At 34.2% G+C, this 8,284-nt stretch overlaps 1 long non-coding RNA gene across 2 annotated transcripts; it reads left to right on the top strand.

Moving 5' to 3' along the window:
• Window positions 1–32: 32 nt before the first annotated feature.
• On the top strand, window positions 33–4,954 carry LOC104648438 (uncharacterized). 2 transcript variants are annotated; one of them, XR_742448.3, is made up of 7 exons: window positions 33–319; window positions 695–1,466; window positions 1,552–1,746; window positions 1,824–1,900; window positions 2,032–2,260; window positions 3,072–3,725; window positions 3,811–4,954. It is a non-coding gene; the product is annotated as an uncharacterized lncRNA (long non-coding RNA). The 2 variants fall into 2 exon arrangements; XR_742446.3 differs by having other exon boundaries at window positions 1,824–2,260.
• Window positions 4,955–8,284: the final 3,330 nt, after the last annotated feature.

Here is an 8,284-nt window from a genome sequence, read left to right as displayed (position 1 = left end):
GCTGCCAAACCCTTTCACCCCTTTCACCCTTTCAGCCCTTTCTCTGGAAAAAAAAAATTGGCAGCCGCCATTGTCACTTTCTAAGCCTCCATATTCCATTTTCGATCGGTAATTTGTGGACGAAGAGGAGGCGTGAAAGAACAAAAACACAGGAAGACAATGAATGGATCAAAACCTCATTTTGTGGATAAACGGTAGCAGTAGTTTTTCCAAATCAATTTTGGGGAAATCTTGTTATATAGAGTTTCACGATAAATTGCGGCTATCAATCTTCTGGAAAGCTTGGAATCAAGTTAATTTCCTGTGTTAGAGCCTTGAGGTATGTTTTTTTCCCTTACAAACTAGTAGATGGAATGCTTGAATTTTAGAATTTCTACCTTCTCGTATTTATATCGTTTTGATTATATGGAATAATCACTCAAGAAATTCTAATATGCATGTTCTGTTTTTATTTTGAATTCATGCATCTTGTTGATGCAAAGAGAAACAATGAAAAGAAAAACAAAGAAAAAAAATGTTCACATGAAAATGGAAGGAAGACTATAATAGGTTGACCTGCAATGCGCTTCTACTGAAATTGAATTTATTTTTCAATATTTTAATAAAGCATTTGGTGACAGTACATTACTTTGATTTGGTTGTTATATTTTGGACTAACAATTATATTTAATTTACTTTCATATGGATTTTTCAGTTTAATAGATACGTATATGACTGGTTATAGTGCATATCGATTGGATCCCGGTCCACTTGAACCATCGGTACTAACTCAACAACTTACCCATAGGTCACGGGATATATGGAATGGAAGTGTTAATATGATTTTAAATACGAGGAGGTGTGATGGAAAATTTTGCGACCTCGTAAAGAAATATCCCATTCATCCACGAGTCTTAGAAATGATGGAATTATCAGGACTATATGGTGTTTATAGATCAAATCGACTTTCTATTGATCGTAGCTTGATCACTTCACTAGTAGAGAGATGGCGTCTCAAGACTCATACATTTCACTTTAGAACGGGTGAGGCGACAATCACCTTGCAAGATGTAGAAGTGTTGTATGGCTTACCTGTGAATGGTGATCCAGTACTTGGTGATGAGTCGATAAGGACCATAGGGGATTGACAAAATATTTGTCAAAGATTGTTAGGTTTTATTCCACGTCCTCAAGACTTCAACCGTAGTAGCCTCTAGGTAACTGCACTTAATGCGCATATGCTCGAGCAACTACAATTACCTGACTTGACAACACAAGAAATGATCAATCAAATGGCTAGATGTTACATGTTTTGGATGATTGCTGGTATGATGATGGCAGATACATCTGGCAACTATCTAAAGCTTATGTATGTAGTTAGCTCTTATAGTTGGGGTAGTGCGACCTTAGCGTGCTTGTATCGCTTTCTCTGTAAGGCCTCACAGAGTAACCAAAATGAGATAGCTGGCTTTCTACCACTGCTTCAGGTATACTTAATAATTACATCAATTCTTTATAAATATTTCTTCTAGTTTATAATATCATAATTATATATTTATATATTATGTTTAGATTTGGGCATGGGAGAGAGTAATCGTCCTCAGACCTCAGGTAATAGCACAAAGGGACATCGAAAATAATTTTCTTGCTTGTTTACCTAGGGGTCCACGTGCTACTAGATGATTTGCACATTTTAGTTGGACTGATACCACTAAGCATGTGTTGAAAGTTTTTAAGGATGCACTTGATTCCATGACAGAGGATCAGGTAGGATGTTATACTGTTTTTCTTTAAAAAATTATGTATATATTGTAGTTGAAACTCATACATTTTTCTTTATGTAGCTTATTTGGAACCATATTCGGATGACTTAATTGAGAGTCTTCCTGATTATTGTCGAATTGAACGAGACATATGGCGTGTAAGAGCTCCAATTTTTTTTGGATATCGTTGAGGTTCACTTGCCTAATCGAGTTATGAGACAATTTGGATTAAAAAAACGGTACCAACTTCATTTCTATTTGACGCCACACATTTTCACCATGATCGTAGGGGCAGACGAAATATATATTGGAACTTGGAGCATGCACAATGGTTGCCTCTTTGGAACCAACGACTTCAATATGTTTGTGATGCTCCGGTCAATCGTCAACCACTTCGATATGACGACCCTTACCTTATTTGGTTTAGACGCATTACTCGTCTTGTTATTGGTAATCCTACTCAGCGTCCTTAACAACAAGAAGGTTATGTGACCAATTCAACGGCATATGAAACAATGGTATGTATTAGATTTAGTGTGTTTGTGATTTATTTTTTGAGGATAATATTGCTTCTTCTTGAAAAATGTGACTTGGAAAATTGTTACCTATGTGTGTGGTTAAATTAAGCTACTTCTTAAATGGTTAACTTAAACTACTGATTTGCACAGCTCTTTGTGCTGCAGTAATATTGATCTAAAATTATCGGATTTCGAACACTTTCCATTCTAATGTTGTTGAAATTAATGTTGGATACTGTCCCAAATCCTCCTTGCCATGTCTTGATCCTAACACCATTGTCTGAATACTTAATAGTTGAATCTTCAAATGTAATGTTGGATACACATGCCCGGGAATTGAGAATGCGTAGACTGCCAATGCTGAAAATTACGCAAAGACAGAGTCTTTATATTCAAGCTTTGGGAATAGGGAAAGAAGAAAAAGACAGAGTAGACATCTTGTTATGGGCTTAAAAGTGTTGTTCTTTTTTGTGTGTGTAGTGGTAGGGCATACCTCTTTCACTCTAGCAGTTTTGTTAGTTAATGTGCCATTTTTTTTAAGAATATGTTTGTGGTGCAAAATTGATTGTTTACTTTTTTGACATAAAAAGATGGTGTGATATTGCAACATTTGAATATATACCTTATTCCATGACTTAGATTTAGTGTGTTTGTGATTTATCTTTTGAGGATAATATTGCTTTGGAAAATTGTTACCTATGTTTTTTCTTAAAAAATATAAAATTAGTGCTTTAGTTTGATCTTTGTTTGAGCATCTGTTAGAAAAAAGAATGGAAAATATTTGTAAGAAAAAAAATTGATCTTTGTGTAGGTGCGTCATATTCATTCCATGGTTGATAGAGAAAAAACCCTTGGTGATCAACCATTAATGGAGGATTTATACATATTTCGTGCAATGGTCCGAAATGAAGGAGAAAAGTGCTTGACATATGTGCACAAGGATGCTAGGATTAATGTACAAGCCGATTATAGAAGAGATGAGGTACATGATGATCATTTACATCATCCGGTTCGTAGGCGAGGAAAAGGTGGTGTTGCCGGTAGGAGGGCTCGTGCTGTTGAGAAAGGACGAGCGCCTATTGAAATGTATGAATCAGTCTTCGAAGATGATCACACAACTTGTGATTTTGGTTCCATTTCAAGGGGCCAAACTCAAGAATTCACTCCCGGGGCATCAGGTATGACGTATCAACCAACAAATACTGATATTGTTCCATACACGGCATCACAAATATTAAGGAATTCTAGTTTTTCATCACTTGAGAATGTATTTGGTGGTTCTCGACCTCAACATTTTGAGAATGCCCCCAACTTTAATTCATCACTGGGCTGCCAATGTCCATTGAGACCCCTGGCGTTGTTAATCATTTAGAGGACTCCAACGATGAAGTGGAGAATGCAAACGAATGTGGTGAACCATCAGTGAAGGAGAAGCGTAGGATTTTTCCTAAGCGTTGTGGGACTGGTACTATTAACATCTTTATTTTATTTTTTTGACATAAATACTCCTCTGTTTAGTCGAACAACTGAAAATTATTCTTGTTTGTCAGGGAGTCACTATCTTTACCAGCATGGCAAAAAAAAAAAAACCAAGAAACGAGAAACAAAGAACTGTAATTAAAAGGTTTCAGGTATCCAAATTTGGTACTCCTTGTTAAATTATTGTTTCTTCCATGTTTTGGAGTATGAGGAAATTTAGTTTTGTGTGTGTCTAAGGAATCAATCATATTTTCTTACAATGACAGTTCTCTTTTGCTTTGAAACTTTGCAAAACTTGAGATCTTTCAAGAAGAAACGTTCTTATAGTTGATTTTTTTATATCTGCTGGACCTGGGATAGTGCTGATTTTCCGAATCTGAAATGCTTCAATTGTTCCAAGTTAATTTAATGTTTGTGTTGTTTCACCTCTCGATAGATATTGAAAAATTGATTTGCGTCGAGTTTTAGCCTTTTGGAAAACTGAAATTCTTTAGTTTTTCCAAGTTATTTGAATGCTTGCGTCGTTAGCCTTTTAGATATCTTGGAAATTGTTGCTTTTTGTGTGCTAGCAAATATAAGTTTTAGAAATTGTTCCATCCATACTGCTGTACATCAAGTTTCCATCCATACTGCTGCTGTACATCAAGTCTTCTACAAGACCTAGACAAGTACAAAAATTTGGATTTGTATAAAGACTAACCAGAAACTTAATCTAGCCAGTCTGGGATGTCATCTATGCTAATTACAGTATCATTTTTATGCCAGCAAAATAAATTTTGTAATCAACTTCTCTTTCCCTGAAAACGTCTCTTGTTCCTTTGTTGCCAAACTGTCCAAATGATGCATAAAGGAATAAGCTTCCGTATCATATTGAATTCCCATGTCTAAAAATATTGAATTCTCATGTCTAACAAACAGTTAACTGTTGTTGTACATCAACTTTCTTGTAAGATGTTTAGAGTCTCTGATGACACGACAAAGAGTAGCAAAAGTTATTTGGGCAGCCAAATGAACATCTGTAAATTCTGGAAATATATAAAAATAATGAAACTCGACGTGCTAACTTGTACCACTGAGTTTGTGCTTTCAGTATAGATTGAGATTCTTGGTGAATGTAACTCATCAAAGTTTTCTTAATCATTTTTTCTTAGTTTGACGCATCTTGTTGATATTCTGGATAACCCTTGGTGAATGGTAGAGATTTTTTGTGAAGAATGAAGCTACTAGTCATTATTTTGTAAAACAATATGTTCTATGAATACATGAATGTTTCAATTATTTTCTATTTAGTTTGTGTTTTTCAAGTATTCCTTAATGTAACTTCAAGTTTGTGAAAAGTGATAGATAACTTTATGCACTAATAATTGAAATATGAAATATGAAATTTTGTTCGGGAATCACCAAGGTTGGCAACAAATATGAAATTTTGTTCAGCTGCAGATTCTAAGTTAATAATCTGAGAATTTCTAAGTTAAGTTAGTTTTTTCCTCTAAGATTTAAGCTTATGTAGTAGATAAATTTATGCACTAATAATTGAAAGGAAATTAATATAAATGGAAATTAACATTAATAATTTTCCTTTATTAGCAATCTGAAAAAATTCACATTACATTAGATAACATAAAGAAATTTAACACCATTAGACATTGACCCACAATTATTCACTTAAATTTAATTACGATTGGGACATTGACGCCTATCATGTCCTGTCTGCCTGCATAATCCACAAGCTCGCTCATACACTGTAGAATTACAATCCATTTCATTATGTATTCTAGTTGTCCTTGGCCGATTAGGACGACGATAGAATTCATTACTTCTCATTGTAAAACATGGAGATGGCCAATATGACTCATGACCAATTGGTGAGAATGACCCAGAATATGTTGCAACATAATTCTCTATTGTGAAATGCTCGCTAACAAAATTTCTAGCTAGCCCTCCCATTCTATCAGTTACCTTCATGACATGTGAACACGGGAAGTGCAGATTAACCCATTTTCCACAATCACATTTTCTTTCATTTAGTGAAACACAATGAGGATTACCACCAGTACCATCAACTTGTATAGATCTAACCTCGTATACTCCTATGGGTATATTCCAATAAAAAAATAAAGTGCCTCTTTGAACTTTCATAATTCTTCTCCCACTTTATTTTCAATCTCCCGGTTCATAATTCATTTTGCTCTGCAAATTGGTGTGCTATTTGAGACCTACGGGTATACCGTTCAATAGTTTGCTCCAATGAAAGTCTAATCATAGCAGTGACAGGCAAACCTCATGCTTTTTTCAACACTCCATTGAATGACTCTGAAAGATTTTTTGTCAACACTCCCCATCTTTTTCCATCATCATGTCTAACAGTCCATTTATCCAAGGGAATTTCCATGAGGTATGCATGTGCTTCGATATTTTCTTCTTTAATTTGCCACATCATGGACTCAAACTTCCTTACTTGATGGGGTGAAGCAGCCCTCCACATCAATCTGCTGAGGTCCTTGTTTGGAAATTTAGATTGAAAGTTACTCTTAAGATGTCTTATGCAAAATCGATGGAAGACTCGAGGCTCTTGAAATCTCTGCAACTCCTGCAAACTAGTCAAGATTCCTTTTGCCCTATCATATATAACACATACGTTTTGTCTACTTTTTAGCATATGTGCACTCAAATTTCTAAAATACCATTTCCATGCCTCTTTTGATTCTTTGTCTACAATAGCAAACGCTAAAGGGAGAATGTTATCATTTCCATCAATTCCAACAACAATTAATAATTTGATCTCATATTTTCCATAAATATGAGTTCCATCTACTGAAATAACTAGGCGACATGTTTGGAATCCATCAATGCATGGCTTGAAAGCCCAAAATACAAATTTAAAAGTTTTTACCTCCGATGAACTCATAGACTCTTCGTGTTTCCATTCCACAATTGTTCCATGGTTAAATTGTTGAAAAGCTGCAAAAAATTTAGGTAGGTCACTAAATGATTTCTTAAAGTCACCATACACCAATTCAAATGCGCGTTGACGTCCAAGCCATGCTTTTCTATATGTCACTTAGTGACCAAAATTTTCATGAGCCTTTGAAATGACATCTACCATCAAGAACTTGGGATTTTTTCTAATTTGATTTAGAAGTAGTGATGCAATCAAATTGGTATTTAGGTTGGCGTGACCGCTAGAAAGCCCCTCAGTCTCACATCTATGGTTTTCAACATATTTTCCTATCTTCCAAAATTTATCTCCAATTTGTCGTCCTCGAAGAAACCACATGCAACCCAATAAATTATAAAACTTACATCTCACAACCCATAGACTTTTGGTAGATGTTACCACCTTGAACTCCTTATTTTTGTGTAAACTCCAAATCGTTACAGCTATTTTCAACTTTTTTTTACTACTAAAAAGCATACCTTTTTTAAAATCTTTTTTTGCTTGCTCAGACCAAACTGAACAACATTCCATCTCAAATTCACATGTAGACATGAAAATGTCTTCCTCATTCTCTAATGTCCTGAAATAGGGTATGTCATGAGACACATCCTGATCATGATTATGAAGATTTACACCATTTTGAGAAAAATCTCTAATATCATCGATATCTTCATCAGGTTCACTTTCATCACCATCTTTCAGAGGTTCATCTTCCTCCGAACTTTCATCACTAATTTCAGCATTTACATCATTATATAGATCAACGTTGATATTAATATCTCTGTAAAAAAATATTAGTCAAATTCTAGCAAAATTATAAATATACAAGCTTGTTTTAAAAGCGATAATAAATATTCTAAAATATTATTTCTTCTATTTATAAGAGATAATTTGTGTATACTGACAATAAACATTATCTTATTAAATTGTTAGACTAAAATTTAATAAAATAAAGATTTGTTGTTTACCTAGCCTCATATTCCATGTAAATATTATCAATATGCATTTGACTACTTGAGCCTTCACCAAATGATCGATGATCATGCATCAACAATTGTTGAAATGGTGGTTGAACAATCGGTTCTACAAAATGAGGTTGATTGATCGTGGTAAGGCCATAATTTTGAGCCAACAAATTCATGTGATAACCATGATGACCACTAACTTGAAATGCAACATTTTGATCTGTCGATACAGTCTTTACATACATCTCCAAAACATTTATATCAATCTTATCCGCAAATCTTTGAGGTATGAAAAGAAATTGTAACAAAGATTGGTCATTCTCAATTTTAAACTCAATGAACCTTGTATTGTTACCTTGAATTGAACATAGAAATTTTTCAGAAATATCCATATGAATATTTTCACTATATGTTCCCATTTTCTCATGCAACAATCCAACCAATTCAATGTAGGTAGTTAAAGTCGACATGCTAATAATCGTTCTAGCACATCCAGTATACCTAAATCCGTTCATATCCGTAATTATTTCTCCACCCCAATACAAAGCAACCATCACATTATGTTCAAAGCTCGTCATTTTAATTCTACACATAAAGATAAAATATTTTTTAAAATAATATTATTAAATTAGAAAGATAATT

This window comes from Solanum lycopersicum, chromosome 7 (genome assembly GCF_036512215.1).
Source record: "Solanum lycopersicum chromosome 7, SLM_r2.1".
NCBI classification, from domain to species: domain Eukaryota; kingdom Viridiplantae; phylum Streptophyta; class Magnoliopsida; order Solanales; family Solanaceae; genus Solanum; species Solanum lycopersicum.
The sequence above is the reverse complement of the archived record's forward strand: the minus strand, read 5'-3'. Positions and strand labels throughout refer to the sequence as shown.